General features: G+C 43.1%; 1 long non-coding RNA gene across 1 annotated transcript; it reads right to left on the bottom strand.

Annotated features, from left to right (window-relative positions):
• Positions 1-1,368: 1,368 nt before the first annotated feature.
• On the bottom strand, positions 1,369-12,461 carry LOC137545985 (uncharacterized). The gene is made up of 2 exons (XR_011026142.1): positions 12,157-12,461; positions 1,369-1,638 (listed from the first exon to the last, which is right to left on the bottom strand). It is a non-coding gene; the product is annotated as an uncharacterized lncRNA (long non-coding RNA).
• Between the last annotated feature and the right edge of the window lie 7,430 nt (positions 12,462-19,891).

Genomic DNA, 19,891 nt, shown 5'->3' with positions numbered 1-19,891 from the left:
ATCACCGGAAACAGTTTTGGGTGGCAGTTTTAAGCCGGGTGCTGTATAAACAGGTTGTATGGCTCTTGCCCGAGCAGCGTACAATGTTCTAGGGAGGGGAAAGAGGAAAGATGTGCAAGGGACACTTTGCTGCAGAAACTTCCTTTGACATTCCCACTAGGGATGTTCATTCAGATTCCGCGGAATTGAGATTTCCGCATTTGGATATGCTATTGGCATTTCCGATCAGAATTCGGAAATCGGGAATTGCAATTCCGCAAAAATCCAATTTACTGTAACTCAGTAATTTTAGCCCAATCACAGAACTCTGAAGCATTGGACCAATCAGAGAATGAAAAAATCGTATCACCGCAGTCATTTTAGACAAATCAGTGAATTTCCGTTTTCCCGATTTTTTTTTTCATCTTTTGTGTCCTCTGATGCCAAAAATGACTAATAAAATATTTGGAAATCGGAATTTCCACAGAATTGGAAATGGGCATTGCCGACCCTACCTAATTCCCACAGGAACGTGGGCATCAGGATAGGGCAACCCATCATACTGGAACAAAGCAAGTGGTTTCGGCGCACGAAGCTCACCTCTGGGCACCGAAACCAGGCGCCCCATAGCAGCAATGTAATGCTGCGCGGGGTCCGTAAGGGTAATTCGGGGCTCTGGCAGTTGCCAAACCCAAATTACATCTCTCTCCGATTTGCGACAACTTGGAGGGGGAATAGTATTTAACGCCACTGGGGAGTTTGGGGGCAGCAGGGAGCAGGGGCAAACCCAGGTTTTTCAAGGCGGGGATTCCTCAAAGGTCTCCCTCAGCCACAATACAGTATAATAATATGGTAGGACATCATGCTGGGTACACATAATGCAATTTCCTGTCCCACCGACCGACAACGTGATTGATCAGGAGCAGTTTGGATACAGGTAATAATGAGGACAGCCAACATTGGTAATGAAGGGGAAAGTGAAGCATTCATCCAGCAGGGGCACAGGGTGTCCTCATAGCTGATTCTGTTATGTTCCCCAGAGCTGCTCTGTACACACGCTGCTGCAACATCCAAAGTCAACTGTAGCAGGGAAAGAAAGGGGGCGGTGCTGAGAGCTTCAGGATGCCTGCAGATATTCTGGTGTCTCAACTTGTGCCTGTCCCCAGACACTGCTCTTGCCCTGATCTGAGGGGGGATTCTGGGCAGCTGTAATCCCCCCTGCATTTGCCTATAGGGAGAGCCGTCATTTGACTCTCCTGGCACCCAACTCACCGGCGACGTGACAATACGTACGCCACTGGAACAATGAACAGGATAGGCCGGTAATGTTGGAAGACACTTCTACACACTTTTCAAATGAAAATAATAATTTTGGCGGAGGAAAATCAAAAGTGTGTATGTATCTTTACTATAAACATGAAATGGTCATAAAAACAAATAAGCACTTCATTTTTTTGCACCCGGCAGATGACATGCTTCACTGCTGTACATTCATTCTCTCCTTTAAGATTTTTGCTGATGCAAGGAGTATGTTAAACCGCATATAAAACGACCATGCTCCTTTGTGTGTCGATATCTGGATAAAGGTTTGTCCTGATCTTGATCCCGGCACACAGGGGTACTCTCAGGCTGGCCAGTGAACGTCATTCTCTCTGAAATCTGTTGGTAACAAAGCACAGTAGGTTATGATTTGTTTTTTACCTTTCCCAGCTTTCATAAATCTGTAGCTCTTTGTGCATTGCTTTTATTGCCAGGAAATTTTGAGATGGTAATAAATGTCTTTCAGATTTATCCATCAAAGTACTTCAAGTGTAAAGACAAAATAAAAGCTGGCAAACAAATCAAAACTTGTTGAAGAAGTAATTTACTCCATCTAATCTGTTCATTTCACAAAGTGGGCCTGTCACTTACAGACTGAGCATTGTTTATGCTGTAGGCAGAGCCAGTGTTTAGACTATCAGTTAACTAGTTTATGTACCTGTGATGAAGCCAGACAGGGTGATTCTTTAGCATAATTATAATTTTGTTAATAAAAAAAAAACAAAAAAAAAACTATGAAATAATCTTTTCCGTAAAGACATTTTTTTATTGAAATTTTGGACACGAAAATACAAAACAAATCCAGACTAGTAACCCTTCCACCCCTTCGAGGGTAAATGAGTTGAACTTACCCGGGGCTTCTAATGGTCCCCCGCAGACGTCCTGTGCCCACGCAACCTCTCACCGATGCTCTGGCCCCGCCTACGGTTCACTTCTGGAATTCCACACTTTAAAGTCTGAAAATCACTGCGTCTGCGTTGCCGTGTCCTTGCTCCCGCTCATGTCACCAGGAGTGTACTGCGCAGGCGCAGACCATACTGGGCTTGTGTTATAAACTCCTGCTGACGTCAGCAAGAGCGAGGACACGGCAACGCAGGCGTAGTGGTTTTCAGACTTTGAAGTCTGAAATTCCAGAAGTGAACCAGAGGTGGGGCCAGAGCATCGGTGAGTGGCTGCGTGGGCACAGGATGTCTGCGGGGGACCATTAGAAGCCCTGGGTAAGTTCAACTCATTTTCCCCCGACACCCCTACAGTATTCTTTTAAACCTTACAAAAACAGTACCCCCTAGGGCCCATAAAAAGCAAGATAACATACATTTCAGCAAGCAATCAATCATGTATTATAATACAAACCAGAAGACTGACAGCATATCATTTATTATTTAATAGTTTAATGCTGTTAAAATGAACTTAACACTTTAAGGTGGCCATGGCTGGCACTTCCATAGAGGAAAATGTGGCAATTGCCCTAGGGCTCTAGAACCTTTGGGAGGCCCCCAAAGTGCCCCTCCTACCCTCTAGCTATGGTGACCCATTAGAGCGTGGGTGCTGTATGTTTACTCTGTATAGGAAAAGGAGGAGGTGAATAATAGGAACCCCAAAAATGGTTTTTTAGGGGACAGGTGATATTTTGTGATGAGGAGGGGGAATTGGATCCCCCTGGGACTGAATTGGAAAGGGGGCATCAGGTGGGCCCTCAATTTACTTTGACCCCAGGTCCTCCTTGTAACTAGAACTGTCACTAAAGGTGGCAAAATTCCTTTCGAGTATACCAAGATCTGACCACTACACTGTACTTACCTGGCTATATTTTTTAGTTTTTTTGTTTGTACATAACGGTTTCTTTTTATTAAATAGTGTTATAGCATACTTATATTTTTCTAATGTGTTTTGTGTTTTATTATGGTATGAAGGATACTGTACTGAGTAACTTATATGACTATTAGAGTAAGCCGTATAGTAGAGTAAATCCATTGTATTGTAATACAAAAAAATAATACAAAATTCAACCACAGCATGGTTGTGATATATCGGCTATCATCATATTGAACACAATGCTTAAAGGGAACCTAAACTCAAAAAAAACCCCATGAGTTTCACTTACCTGGGGCATCTACCAGCTCCCTGCAGCCATCCTATGCCCTCGTAGTCACTCATGGCGCCTCCGGTCCCCCGCTGCCAGCTAGTTTCATTTTTGCTTTTTACGCATTCCCGCTGGTACAGAAAGCTATTGTGGACAGTAAGAAGTAATTTTTTTACGTGTTACAGGTGTCATGCGTAAATTTTTACGCATTGCACCCGTAACACGTAAAAATTAATTTAATTTAATTTTAGGTCTAATTATTGTTTTGGATATAATGTGTCCTTACATTTAAATTTAAAAATCATTGTATGCATCTTTAAATAGGTATTATCTACAAAATGTAATTGAAAATAGTATCAATCCAAATAAGAGATGCATATCATTTGCATTAAATTGTAATGCTGTCTGCCATTAAATGCATATCATTCATCACCCTTAATAAATATTTGTATTTCCACTTGACATAGATCTTGAGACATTTTTTTTAAAGACAGTACTTTACATGCAAAGAGATAGGAATAACACAAAAAGCCATATTGGCTTACCCCCCCCCCTCCCCCCATCTACTTTTTTAATAGCAAAATACAGGATAGGTACATTAAACATTAATGTAGCCCTAATTTTTGTTTATTAACATAAACATGTTTGTGCAACAAAAATGACTGGTATTATCCATTTTGGACACGCATAACTGTCATCAAACTTTGACTGTGAAGTCTGTAGATATACCGTGAAGTCTTATATGTGTCCTCTACATGGTTATATTACTTAAATGTTTTGAAACAGAAGTGCCAAATATAATAAAATGCATTAAAAATCAGTTTACAAAGGGAGGTAGTGGTGGACTTACCTCCCCATAAAGGACTCAGATAGCCAGTATCCAGTAGACAAAATATGTAATTGTATATTCTTCAATAAAAATGCAACACGTTTCATGAGCATTCATCTGCTTCATCAGGCAATAAAAGAGAGCAACTTATCTGAAGCTCAAAGTGGAAGGCGCTATACTCAATTTGAATTTCAGATAAGTTCCTCCCTTTTATTGCTCAAAAAGTTGGGAGGTATGTGTGTACATGTGTACAGGTGTATATATGTCTATGTGCATGTACAGGTGTGTGTGTGTGTGTGTGTGTGTGTATATATATATATATATATATATATATATATATATATATATATATATATATATATTTATGATGCAAACTAAGAACAAAAGGGTAGTGTGCTCAGGCCAGTGTCACCTGACTTATATACTGGCAAACATGTCTATTGACTAATTAAAATGGCATAGCATTTGCATTTTGCATCTACTTGCCAGAATATGCAGGATCTAAAACGACCTCACTGCTGTTTCCTGCAGGAGTTAGCCCATGCGAAATACTTTGCATCTCAACAGGGGTGCTGCGTGTTGGCCTCCTCATGCCTTGCAAAGGATAGATGCCTTACCTTTTCAAATTGTACCTGGCTGCTAGGTTGTGCAAAATGCATATCCTGGGAGCAAACACACCAGTAGATGGTCGAGGGGGGATGGAGCTATTACGCACAGACAGCCTCCTAAGTGCTGCCACCGCCGGGGAGACCATATGTACCCTCCCTCCCCCTCACACATCCCCAGGAAGAAAGAACGATATGAACGCCAAACTAAGAAAAAAAAGGGGTGTATATGTGTTTATGCAGGCGTGTATACTGTATGTGTGTGTGTGTGTGTATATATATATATATATATATATATATATATATATATATACATATACATATATATATATATATATATATATATATATATATGTATATATATATATATATATATATATATATATATACACTGTATGTATGAACAGGTGTGTATAAATGTGCGTACAGGTGTATGTGTGTGTACGCGAGTGATTATATCTTTCGATACACCACATCTGTCACTTGATTTTTACTGTGTAGCAGGAAGAGCAATTTCTGGAAGGGCCTGTTTCCACTACATGCAGATTGGATGCAGAAAAACTGACTCCAATGAATGCTTATGGGACAATCTGCATCAGAAAAATCACGTTTAGTGGAAACAGACCCATATGCATTCATTGTAGTCTGTTTTTCTGCATCCAATCTCCGTGTAGTGGAATCCGTCCCTAAAGCAACCACTACCGTTTATTGGGCCCGACACCGGTCGAGCAAAAGAAGGTAAAATAGAAGGCTGAACTTGTCTTTCATATGCCCTGCTATTTATCAGATGTAAGCCAGGACAGAAAAGCTCAGCAGTGTGTGAAGCTGAAGCCGGCATGTCTCCTATCCGGCTGTGTGTTACTTGTGATGATGTAGCGGAGAGGTTGGACTCCGGTGGTCATTGGTTTCAGTAACTTGAGCTGCTCTGTAGGTAAATAAATTGCCATAACCCTCAGTGGACATATCCAGCCAGCATCAATATTACAAATACCATGGTGACAAGCTGCTAACAAATGAAATGGAGCATAATAAGGTCACTTCCACAAATTGATATAAACTTCAGACTGCAACAGTGTCAGTTTTTCTCCCATTGAATAGAGCGTATTGATTTTGCTGTACTTAGCTCATGCCAATTCCATGATCTAATTGTCCATAATCGAGGCCCACAGGCCATAACTCAAGCCTGCTCCGCTTTATCATTACAGTGGCTCTCCCAAAATTGATGAGCTTATCAAAATAAATTCAAGATAATGTCCTTTAGTGGCTCTAATAGAGGAAAACGCGCAATATGAAAAAAATGTGTGAAAAAAATACTTCCAGTAATTCATTATCCTGGTTTAAGATATTCTTGGCTATTAAATTAAATTCTGAAATTCATTTTTTTAAAATAAGTATTAGAATGATTTAGAAATATCCTGCTGTGTCATATTCATTGTTTTATTTTTATCTTGAAGTAGAAAGGTCACAAAAAAAAAAAAATCTAAAATGAAATCGAAATACAGTTTGTCTGTGGAGATTCTTTACACACAGATCTATCTATCTATCTATCTATCTATCTATCTATCTATCTATCTATCTATCTATCTATCTATCTATCTATCTATCTATCTGTCTGTCTGTCTGTCTGTCTGTCTGTCTGTCTGTCTGTCTGTCTGTCTGTCTGTCTGTCTGTTTGTCTGTCTCAGAACAGTATCATTTCAATGGTAGGTTTATTTTAACAGTGGCAGATAGCACATCAAAAGGAAAATCGAAAAAATAACCTTAAATAAAAGATAGCAACTGGTTTGCATTTCATTGAGTGAAATAAGTTTTTGAACCCTCTTACAATAAAAGACTTAATACTTAGTGGAAAAACCCTTGTTTGCAAGCACAGAGGTCAAACGTTTCTTGTAATTGATGACCAAGTTTGCACACATTTTAGGAGGAATGTTGGTCCACTCCTCTTTGCAGATCATCTCTAAATCCCTAATGTTTCGAGGCTGTCTCTGTGCAACTGAGCTCCCTCCATAGGTTTTCTATTGGATTAAGGTACGGAGACTGACTAGGCCACTCCATGACCTTAATGTGCTTCTTCTTGAGCCACTCCTTTGTTGCCTTTGCTGTATGTTTTGGGTCATTGTCATGCTGGAACACCCATCCACGACCCATTTTCAGTTTCCTGGCAGAGGGAAGGAGGTTGTCGTTCAGGATTTCACGATGCATGGCTCCGTCCATTTTCCCGTTAATGCGATTAAGTTGTCCTGTGCCCTTAGCAGAAAAACACCCCCAAAGCAAAATGTTTCCACCCCCATGCTTGACGGTGGAGACGGTGTTTTGGGGGTCATAGGCAGCATTTTTCTTCCTCCAAACACAGCGAGTTGAGTTAATGTCAAAGAGCTCTATTTTGGTCTCATCAGACCACAGCACCTTCTCCCAGTCACTCACAGAATCATTCAGGTGTTCATTGGCAAACTTCAGACGGGCCTGCACATGTGCCTTCTTGAGCAGGGGGACCTTGCGAGCCCTGCAGGATTTTAATCCATTGCGGTGTAATGTTTTTCCAATGGTTTTCTTGGTGACTGTGGTCCCTGCTAATTTGAGGTCATTCACTAACTCCTCCCGTGTAGTTCTAGGATGCTTTTTCACCTTTCTCAGAACCATTGACACCCCACGAGGTGAGATCTTGCGTGGAGCCCCAGAGCGAGATCGATTGATGGTCATTTTGTGCTCCTTCCATTTTCGAACAATCGCACCAACAGTTGTCACCTTCTCTCCCAGCTTCTTGCTAATGGTTTTGTAGCCCATTCCAGCCTTGTGCAGGTCTACAATTTTGTCTCTGACATCCTTGGACTGCTCTTTGGTCTTTCCCATGTTGGAGAGTTTGGAGTCTGCTTGATTGATTGATTCTGTAGACAGGTGTCTTTTATACAGGTGATTAGTTAAGACAGGTCTCCTTAATGAGGGTGACTAATTGAGTAGAAGTGTCTAATCACTCTGTGAGAGCCAGAACTCTTAATGGTTGGTAGGGGTTCAAAAACTTATTTCACTCAATGAAATGCAAATCAGTTGCTATCTTTTATTTAAGGTTATTTTTTCGATTTTCCTTTTGATGTGCTATCTGCCACTGTTAAAGTAAACCTACCATTGAAATGATACTGTTCTGAGACTTTTCATTTCTTTGTCATTGGACAAACTTACAAAATCAGTGAGGGGGTCAAATAATTATTTCCTCCACTGTATGTCTTCTGTCGGCTATAGTGGCCGAAAACTGAGAAATAATGATTTTGTTTTCCATTTTTTCTTAATATTCCCGTTTTTAAAATGCATTTAGAAAAAAATAGTTCTTAGCAAAATGTACCACCCAAAGAAAGCCTAATTGGTGGTGGAAAAAACAAGATATAGATAAAATTATTGTGGTAATTAGTGATAAAGTTATTGGCGAATGAATGGGAGGTGAAAATTGTTCGGGTGCATTAGGTGAAAAATGACTGAAGTGGTTAATTTACAGTGGCTTGCAAAAGTATTCGGCCCTATTGAAGTTTTTCACATTTTGTCACATTACTGCCACAAACATGAATCAATTTTATTGGAATTCCATGTGAAAGACTAATACAAAGGGGTGTACACGTGAGAAGTGGAACGAAAATCATACATGATTCCAAACATTTTTTACAAATAAATAACTGCAAAGTGGGATGTGCATAATTATTCAGCCCCCTTTGGTCTGAGTGCAGTCAGTTGCCCATAGACATTGCCCGATGAGTGCTAATGACTAAATAGAGTGCACCTGTGTGTAATCTAATGTCAGTACAAATACAGCTGCTCTGTGACAGCCTCAGAGGTTGTCTACGAGAATATTGGGAGCAATAAAACCATGAAGTCCAAAGAACACACCAGACAGGTCAGGGATAAAGTTATTGAAAAATTTAAAGCAGGCTTAGGCTACAAAATGATTTTCAAAGCCTTGAACATCCCACGGAGCACTGTTCAAGTGATCATTCAGAAATGGAAGGAGTATGGCACAACTGTAAACCTACCAAGACAAGGCCGTCCACCTAAACTCACAGGCCGAACAAGGAGAGCGCTGATCAGAAATGCAGTCAAGAGGCCCAAGGTGACTCTGGACGAGCTGCAGAGATCTACAGCTCAGGTGGGGGAATCTGTCCATAGGACAACTATTAGTTGTGCACTGCACAAAGTTGGCTCTTATGAAAGAGTGACAAGAAGAAAACCATTGCTAACAGAAAAGCATAAGAAGTCCCGTTTGCAGTTTGCCACAAGCCATGTGGGGGACGCAGCAAACATGTGGAAGAAGGTGCTCTGGTCGGATGAGACTAAAATGGAACTTTTTAGCCAAAATGCAAAACACTATGTGTGGCAGAAAACTAACTCTGCACTTCACTAAGAACACACCATCCCAACTGTCAAATATGGTGGCGGCAGCATCATGCTCTGGGGGTGCTTCTCTTCAGCAGGGACAGGGAAGCTGGTCAAAGTTGATGGGAAGATGGATGGAGCCAAATACAGGGCAATCTTGGAAGAAAACCTCTTGGAGTCTGCAAAAAACCTGAGACTGGGGCAGAGGTTCCCCTTCCAGCAGGACATCGACCCTAAAGATAAAGCAAGGGCAACAATGGAATATCCATGTGTTAGAATGGCCTAGTCAAAGTCCAGATCTAAATCCAATCGAGAATCTGTGGCAAGCTCTTAAAACTGCTGTTCACAAACGCTGTCCATCTAATCTGACTGAGCTGGAGCTGTTTTGCAAAGAAGAATGGGCAAGGCTTTCAGTCTCTAGATGTGCAAAGCTGGTAGAGACATACCCTAAAAGACTGGCAGCTGTAATTGCAGCAAAAGGTGGTTCTACAAAGTATTGACTCAGGGGGCTGAATAATTACGCACACCCCACTTTGCAGTTATTGCTTTGTAAAAAATGTTTGGAATCGTATGATTTTCGTTCCACTTCTCACGTGTACACCACTTTGTATTGGTCTTTCACGTGGAATTCCAATAAAATTGATTCATGTTTGTGGCAGTAATGTGACAAAATGTGGAAAACTTCAAGGGGGCCGAATACTTTTGCAAGCCACTGTACCTGAGGCTTCTACTAGCCCCTTGAAACCACCCTGTGCTCCTTTAGTTTTTGGCGACTGGCCAGGCCATGGCCACTGCGCCTGTGCGGCCCTGGCGCCGAGCGCATCCTGTGCAGTATGAGTAAATCTTGTACTACACATGCACAGGACGCTCCCAGTGACAGGAGCGTGTTCGAAGTTGCGCTAGGCCAGGGCCATGTAGGCACAGTGGCCATCGACTGGCCAGTTGCCAAAAAGTAAACTGACAAACTGCGGGGGATTGGAGGATCGGCCTTGAGGAAGTGAATTTCTACCAGACAGCACTGCAAATTCAAAAGAAGTTTTTTCAACGCTCTTCAAAACTTTTTTTTTTGTTGTTGCTAGGGGCAAGTTTTAAAGCAGAACTACAGTGTAGCATAACATATGATTAAAATCTGTCTGCCAACTCATTTTAGACTATACAGTTACCCCATTCAGCTTGTGTGGAAGCTGCCATCATACAAATGACAGCAAATCGTGCACAACATTCAGTTCATTCTGAAAGGTTTTCGAGTAGTTTTATTAGACTGTACACGTTTCTATCTTTGAACCTTGCTCAAAAGAATCAAGCTGCTTAAGCTCCTATCTTCTCCATTCAGAGATAAAAGAAATTTCAGCAGTATGGAGACCTCTGTGCTGCAGCTGATACAATAGCTAGTCCAATCACCTCATGGCTGATGAGCCTGATGGACACAATAAAACAAAGGCTATTAAGGGCTTTCCACTTTCCACCAGTGCCGAATGCGGCACAAATCTGTATCGTTTCCCCGCATATGAGCTGCACGGGGAAACACTGCTTATTTCTTCTTCTTCTTCTATATAGCTTTGCTGGCCCAAAATTCCAAAATTGGTCATATTGACCATGTTTGCTGGGACACTGATTTTCATCCAGTTTGATGAAATTATTGAATTAGATAGTCGATCGGGCCACAATATCGCCAGATGTTTGGCCAGCTTTAGGATAGTGTTGCTAATTGGTTGGAGCACAGGGGAAATTTTGATTACAGTTCCGCTTAAAGACTTCAAATATTTTTCTAGACCAGTGGTCACGACCCCTGAAAGGCTACTAGAATATTTCAGATGATGATAATTTGTTGTTGTCAATCAGTATCAACACAAGCTAAACCGCGGCTGCCTGATCACTGATTTTCCACCTATGCACAGTCTAATTCCAACTGAAAACCCAGACACCTACTTGAAAACAGTGGGGCACCATCACCACACAACCACTACATGCCTGTGAATATTTGTAGTATTATCACCCTCCTTCCACAGGAACCATGTGGTCCACCACCACCTCTAAATTACCTGATCCGCTGTAGTATGCCCAATGCTCACCATTCGCTCGGAATTGCTCCATTCTATATTAATGCCAGTTTTCCTTCCCCTGACGGTAACAAGGTCAGAATACAAGGCTCCATCTAAATTATTTATGTACAGCCCTCATACAGTGTGAGCTCTGAGGTGATTCGTTGAACACAGAACTTGTGCACTTTTCCTGGTAAAAGGTTTTCTCAGAATACTGTCTAGCCTTTGCAGGGCCGGGACAAGGCTTCCCAGCACCAGAGGCAGAGATTCCAATGTGCGCCCCCCCCTCACCTCCCCAAAGCAGGTAATTTGGGCAACTATAGGTGCCCAATTTACATTCTATTAAATTCTGTTTAATTACTGCCCATAGCCAGTAATTTTGGCACCGGGGACACACAATAGCTGTAGAGGAACTCTACATCAGAGACAATAGAAAAGCCCTGGTGGAGTTTTGTTAGCTGTGGCAGGTAGTTGTAGCAGCGAGAATAGCTACGATCGTATTAAAATCATTCTGCACACACACACGCACACACGCACACACGCATACACACACACGCATACACACACACACACACACACACACACACACACACACACACACGTATACACACACGCACGCACGCACGCACGCACGCACGCACGCACACACACACACACACACACACACACACACACACACACTACATATACATACACTGTACACACACACACACGCACACACACACAGTACATGTACACACACACACACACACACACTGTACACACACTGTACACACACTGTACACACACTGTACATTCACATACACTGTACATATACACACACACCTGCAGTGCTCTCAATCGAAATGCTTCATCTACTTCACATGAGGGCACTGCTGACTACTGAGAACACATCACATCGAGTGACATAGGCAAAGGCCTCCTTCCCCCCACCATACCTACTTCTCAGTTCCCAGGCCTCCAAGTGATAACAGCTGGGTGGTCTGTCCCAGTCCTCAGTGAAGGACAGGCGTTCACTGCTGCCTGAATGCAACCAGCAGGGGGTCCCTGCCCCTCCCCACGGAGTCCGACTACATGGCACACTCACACAGGAACACGTTTTGTCCACAGTGATGGGCAACTCTGCAGTAAGCCGACACCAGTTCCGTTCCTGCAGAAGTTGACTTCTTGCTGTTGCCTAGCAACCCAATACACACAGCCGTGCATGTCATCTCTTTGATGACAGCGTGGCTGTTACATACAGTTCAGGCAGGAGGGAGCGCTCTGTGCCAGATAGAAGGATATCAGGGGACCCAGGGAGATTAGTGGCAGGGAATATTGCAGAGCAGGAGGGGAGAGGGCAAAGTGATGGCGCGGCAGAAAGAGTGCAGAGGAATGCGCCCTCTAGGGGAAGCGCTCAGAGGCTGCAGCCTGTCCTGACTCTGCCTCGTCCCGGCCCTGAGCCTTTGCACACACAGTACACATGCAGAGGCATCTGGTTATATACTTAAGGTGCCCACACAGATATATGGGCAGATCGACCAAGAGACAGATCTCTCTCTGATCAAATCTGACTGGAGAGAGATCAGTTGCTTGCCCATATACCACAGGCAAATTCCCGACCGATTTCAGCATGAAATCTCTTGGGAATCGGCTTTGTGATGCTGCATCTGTCGTCTCCGTGCTGTCCCCCCAATGTAAAATGTTCCCGCCTAGTGCAGTATACATTACCTGTCCATGTCCACTGCTGGCTTTGTCTTCATACACGCTCCTCATATGGTTGCCGGTGTATACATGGGCACATATCTGACATCACACACGTGCCCATGTTACGCCGGAAACTACCTGAAGCGTGTGAAGCGCCCAGAAATTGGTCTCATCGTCGATCAGGCATGCTCTTGCCAGCACCGATTTTCATCCGATTTGATAATTATCGAATCAGGTGGTTAATCAGCTGCCAAGTCGCCTGATGTTATGGCCACCTTTACTACACAACTCACACACTGATCTGCTTGTTTTATCTCACAAAGTCAGCAAAGGAGGTTTCACTTGACAACGCCATAGCCGATATTATAGAAACAATAGCATCAGATGAAAGGTTATTTTCTCCGATCACTAAATTCTAATTTGTATAGAATTGAATCTTGATGGCAAAAGGATGTATAAAACTATGGTGAGTGAATGATCGCTCAGGATGTATCTAGTAAATGTGTTTACGGATGCATATAAAGTGCGCTATAAGCCCAGATCTAATTTGTATACATTAAATGTGAACACTTTATTTCCTCATACAGATACTATCAGCTACTAGATTGGTTATTGGACAAAATAAAAAGAACTGCGGCTGATAATTGAGGCACAAGAAATTCATTACCATTTCATAATGAAAACCCGTGAAGAGATTTGATTGTAACAAAATTAGGTTACTAAAGTCTTAATAAATGTTAGCGATTAAGAGATTTACATTTAGTTTTGATTTTTGGCTGCTGATCTTGGCACACCAGGCTTGTAGGCTAGTATAGCTGAAGCCTGATATATGCAGCTTGGAAGATGACCAATAAAAATCAAGAGCGAGAACATTTGATTGGTCCAGTTGCAAGCTGCTGGTATCTCTTCATCTGGTGACTAATCCATACAGTGGCTTGTAAAAGTATTCGGCCCCCTTGAAGTTTTCCACATTTTGTCACATTACTGCCACAAACATGAATCAATTTTATTGGAATTCCATGTGAAAGACCAACACAAAGTGGTGTACACGTGAGAAGTGGAACGAAAATCATACATGATTCCAAACATTTTTTTTACAAATAAATAACTGCAAAGTGGGGTGTGCATAATTATTCAGCCCCCTGAGTCAATACTTTGTAGAACCACATTTTGCTGCAATTACAGTTGCCAGTCTTTTAGGGTATGTCTCTACCAGCTTTGCATATCTAGAGACTAAAATCCTTGCCCATTCTTCTTTGCAAAACGGCTAGAGCTCTGTCAGATTAGATGAACAGCATTTGTAAACAGCAGTTTTCAGATCTTGCCACAGATTTTCGATTGGATTTCGATCTGGACTTTGACTGGGCCATTCTAACACATGGATATGTTTTGTTTTAAACCATTCCATTGTTGCCCTGGCTTTATGTTTAGGGTTGTCCTGCTGGAAGGTGAACCTCCGCCCCCAGTCTCAAGTCTTTTGCAGACTCCAAGAGGTTTTCTTCAAAGATTGCCCTGTATTTGGCTCCATCCATCTTCCCATGAACTCTGACCAGCTTCCCTGTCCTTGCTGAAGAGAAGCACCCCCAGAGCATGATACTGCCACCACCATATTTGACAGTGGGGATGGTGTGTTCAGAGTGATGTGCAGTGTTAGTTTTCCGCCACACATAGCGTTTTGCATTTTAGCCAAAAATGTTCCATTTTGGTCTCATCTGACCAGAGCATCTTCTTCCACATGTTTTCTGTGTCCCCCATGTGGCTTGTGGCAATCTACAAATGGGACTTCTTATGCTTTTCTGTTAAAAATGGCTTTCTTCTTGCCACTATTCCATAAAGGCCAATTTTGTGCAGTGCATGACTAATAGTTGTCCTATGGACAGATTCCCCCACCTGAGCTGTAGATCTCTGCAGTTCGTCCAGAGTCACCGTGGGCCTTTTGACTGTATTTCTGATCAGCACTCTCCTTGTTTGGCCTGTGAGTTTAGGTGGACGGCCTTGTCTTGGTAGGTTTACAGTTGTGCCATACTCCTTCCATTTCTGAATGATCGCTTGAACAGTGCTGCGTGGGATGTTCAAGGCTTTGGAAATCTTTTTGTAGCCTAAACCTGCTTTAAATGTCTCTATAACTTTATCCCTGACCTGTCTGGTGTGTTCTTTGGAATTCATGGTGTTGTTGCTCCCAATATTCTCTTAGACAACCTCTGAGGTCGTCACAGAGCAGCTGTATTTGTACTGACATTAGATTACACACAGGTGGACTCTATTTAGTCATTAGCACTCATCAGGCAATGTCTATGGGCAACTGACTGCACTCAGACCAAAGGGGGCTGAATAATTACTCACACCCCACTTTGCAGTTATTGATTTGTAAAAAATGTTTGGAATCATGTATGATTTTCGTTCCACTTCTCACGTGTACAGCACTTTGTATTGGTCTTTCATGTGGAATTCCAATAAAATTGATTCATGTTTGTGGCAGTAATGTGACAAAATGTGGAAAACTTCAAGGGGGCCGAATACTTTTGCAAGCCACTGTATATGTCAGGGAGTTAAATGATTAAAGGCGCTGGCTGCAGACATGAAGACTGCACGCTAGGTGGCGCTATGGGGAAGCTGGAAATTATGTGGTGAGGCAACATGGAGGGTTGAGAGTGACACGGTTCCACTGTAACTCTGGTCACCTGTTCTCAGGAGAATCAGCTACTTATATCAACTACTTATATTACTAGCAGAGTGGCTACTACAACACCAGGAGGAGGGTAGTGTTATCCCAGGCCCAGATTTACCTCACAGGAGCCTATAGGCACAGATGTCCTGGCATTCTAGACTTTGCCATCCATGAACCTACAAACCCCAGCTGAACTGCACCATAAGTGTGCTGGCTGCCCCAGCAGTCACTTCTCTATTAATTCCCTTACCCATCATAGGTAGCTACAGATGCCCCTTAGTATTAGGTAGCCAGAAGTACCCTCAGTATTATGTAGCTAGATGTGCCCCCAAGTATTAGGTAGCTAGAGTTGAACCTGACTGAAGGGATATCTCATCAGTGGAATGCCAAGAGCCGTGTGAGTAACCTCTCATTACACTCTGCATAGGAGGGAGAGGAATGAGCCGCCTTTCCATCAGCAGGCGCCTGTAGGCATATGCCTACAGTGCCTTATGGTAAATCTGGCCCTGTGTTAGCCATTAGGAGGATGGGGATTAGGATAGTGTGAGAGGAGTGATTTAGGAGGAGTGATTTGCAGTGTTTCCCCGGATGCAAATTTAGATGCGGAATCCCGGCTTGCTGAAATCAAAAGGCTCCTTCCAAATTCGCACGTGGGGAAAAAAAGGAAATGTAGTGCCAGCTACAGCTAGAGGGATTCAGATGTTTACTCACAAAAAAAAAAAAAAAAAAAACATTTGAAAGCATTCAGTCAGACAATAGTTTGTGTAGTGATAGCATCTCAGATGTTTGCTTTAAAGCGGACCTGAACTCAGAACTTCCTCTCTGCTCTAAAAAAATAAGCAACAGCATAATAACCTTTACATAAAAAATTGCCTGGTTACAGCTGATACAAATCCAGCAATAAATCTTCAGTGTGTCTACTTTCTGCTTTCATGGAAGCAGGCCTATTGCTTACATCCTGTGTTTACAAATTAGCTGTTCTACCATGGCAGAGATTCCTGAGCTGACACCACTGAGAGATCAAATTATGGTGGTGATTACTCACAGATGAGGAGGAATAAGATAGACTTAAACCCTCTAAATACATATAAGGTGCATTTCTCTATTTTTTCCTTCTGTCCGATGCAAAAGTTTAGGTCCATTTTAAAGTAGCATAGCCCTTTAAACAGTAATTTTTAATGTCTAATGTCTATAACTTTTATTATACTTGCACATCATCTAATTACCTGAAAGGCACTTCCAGGGCACCCTCCACTCTGTGCCATAATAAACTGCAGGTAGGAAGTAGCGATTTGTCCGTTTCAAGGGCTTTTGTTCCACACTATCCATCTTTACTCCCCAAATTAGATGAACTCCAATTTAACTGTTGTTGATCAATTGTTTCCTAAGTATGTCTGGAAGAGTACAAAGTAAAACCGTGGCTGGCGAGACGATTGGCCCAAAAGGAGATGGCCGGGGAAAAGTCTGCGGAGTCTTTAAAAAGAAGATGAAATAATGAATGGCAGAGCGAAGCAGACTGCATGGAGCAATGCAACAAGACAGCTGCCTTCCTTAGCATAGTCTGAGTTGTAAGCTGCCTAATGCTTAAATGTTAATCAAATATAATGTCTGCGGAAGAAAATGAAATGAAGACCTAACTCTATTTGCGAATCGTCTGTGGATTTTAATGAAGCACACAATCATTTTTTCAGTAATCGCTAAAAGTTTAAACGGTGGAATTTCTGCGTGGCTGGCATAAACAATTTGGTTATGCGGAAATATGTATTTGATCTGCAGGAAGCCGTAGAAGTCTGCAGTAACCATGAACATTGCTTACATCTGTTGTGCTGCAGTCCCAAACACTCTCTGTGCTGTATGGGTGTCACCCAGGGGCGTAACTACACATCATGGGGCTGCCCAGCAAAACTTACGGTAAATGGGGCCCCCCAATGTTCACAACAATTCATTTACAGGGGTCGTCAACCACTTGAGGACCGGCATCTAAAAACCCCTTAAGGACCTGAGCAGTTTTGTTTTTGTTAGGTGTCACCAGTTTAGATAGCCAGGCATAGGTATCCCCAGTATAGATAGCCAGGCATAGGTACCCCCTGTATAGATAGCCAGGCATAGGTATCCGCAAGTAAAGATAGCCAGGCATAGGTATCCGCAAGTAAAGATAGCCAGGCATAGGTATCCGCAAGAAAAGATAGCCAGGCATAGGTATCCCTAGTATAGCCAGGCATAGGTACACCCAGTATAGCCAGGCATAGGTATCCGCAAGTAAAGATAGCCAGGCATAGGTATCCCTAGTAAAGATAGCCAGGCATAGGTATCCCCAGTATAGATAGCCAGGCATAGGTACCCCCAGTATAGATAGCCAGGCATAGGTATCCGCAAGTAAAGATAGCCAGGCATAGGTATCCGCAAGTAAAGATAGCCAGGCATAGGTATCCGCAAGTAAAGATAGCCAGGCATAGGTATCCCTAGTAAAGATAGCCAGGCATAGGTATCCCTAGTATAGCCAGGCATAGGTACACCCAGTATAGCCAGGCATAGGTATCCCCAGTATAGATAGCCAGGCATAGGTATCCGCAGTAAAGATAGCCAGGCATAGGTATCCCTAATAAAGATAGCCAGGCATAGGTATCCCTAGTAAAGATAGCCAGGCATAGGTATCCCTACTATAGCCAGGCATAGGTACACCCAGTATAGCCAGGCATAGGTATCCCCAGTATAGATAGCCAGGCATAGGTACCCCCAGTATAGATAGCCAGGCATAGGTATCCGCAAGTAAAGATAGCCAGGCATAGGTATCCCTAGTAAAGATAGCCAGGCATAGGTACACCCAGTATAGCCAGGCATAGGTATCCCCAGTATAGCCAGGCATAGGTATCCGCAGTAAAGATAGCCAGGCATAGGTATCCCTAGTATAGCCAGGCCTAGATATCCCAAGTATAGATAGCCAGGCATAGGTACCCCCAGTATAGCCAGGCATAGGTACCCCCAGTATAGCCAGGCGTAGGTACCCCCAGTATAGCCAGGCGTAGGTACCCCCAGTATAGCCAGGTATAGGTACCCCCATTATAGCCAGGCGTAGGTATCCCCAGTATAGGTAGACAAGCTTAGGTGTCCCCAGCATAGGTAGCCAGCCATTACTCACCTCCCCAGGTCCAGTGATGAACAGCTCTCCCTGGCTCCACTCTCCCCGCCATCCAGCCTCGCACTGCTGCTAAGTACCAACCGGGTCTCGGCTTAATGATGTCATCAAGCTGGGACCCGCCACTGTAGACAGTGCGAGGCTTGATGTCTTGCAGAGTGGAGGGAGAGTGGCGATCGCTGGAGGAATGTCAGGAGAGGTGAGTCCCGGTCCTCTTCCTCCACTGACTTTAGTGATAACTAGAATTGTTGGCGATCGTAGTGATCATGTGATCAGGAGCAAATCGCCATGGCTCCTGATCAGTGAGGGGAGATGTCAGCTGTCATATCTCCCTGTTCAGGAGTGGTGGGACTTCAAGGACGTTACAGTTATGTCCTATCTGCAACATACCTCCACACAGAGGACGTAACTGTAACGTCCTTGGTCCCAAAGGGGCTAAAAAAGTCTGTCCATCTGGATCTTCACACTCATAACATATGTATCCACAAAAACACCTGATCTGGAGTATGAGAGAAAGGGAAGGTTAGTAGTTGCCCCCACCACACCTCTGGGCCCCCCTGCAGTCGCTTGAGCTGCTCCCCCCTAGTTATGCCCCTGGTGTCACTGGATATTACTGCAGGTAGGCAATGGACTCTAGTTTAAAGGGTGACTCCAGTGGTGCAGCTACAGAGCTATGTGCCCCAGTATAGACAATCCCACCAGCACTGTATGTATAATAATCACATTATTCAGACCACCAAAACCATCTTTCTTAGTACAGCTACTGTGTAAACAAAGGAAAAGTAATGGATTGCAAAAAGAAATGAGGAGTAAGAGGAATGTGGAGGCTGCCATATTTATTTCTTTTTAAACAATGCAGATTGCCTAGCTGTACTGCTGATCATCTGCCTCTAATACTTTTATAAATAGACCCTGATCAAGCATGAAGTTAAAGTACTGAAGTCTGATGAGATTAGCTGCATGCTTGTTTCAGGTGTGTGATTTAGATACTACTGCAACCAAACAGATCAGCAGAGCAGCCAGGCAACTAATATTGTTTAAAAGGAAGTAAATATGACAGCCACCATATGGCTCTCACTTCAGGTTCCCTTTAACGGCTACCACTATTCAAGGCACACATAGAGGTGACCATTACCACTACAGCACCAATAACAAGCTAATGCAAAGGTTGGCCCTTGTGTGGTTGC

Source organism: Hyperolius riggenbachi, chromosome 1, assembly GCF_040937935.1.
Source record: "Hyperolius riggenbachi isolate aHypRig1 chromosome 1, aHypRig1.pri, whole genome shotgun sequence".
Classification (NCBI taxonomy): Eukaryota; Metazoa; Chordata; class Amphibia; order Anura; family Hyperoliidae; genus Hyperolius; species Hyperolius riggenbachi.
The sequence above is the reverse complement of the archived record's forward strand: the minus strand, read 5'-3'. Positions and strand labels throughout refer to the sequence as shown.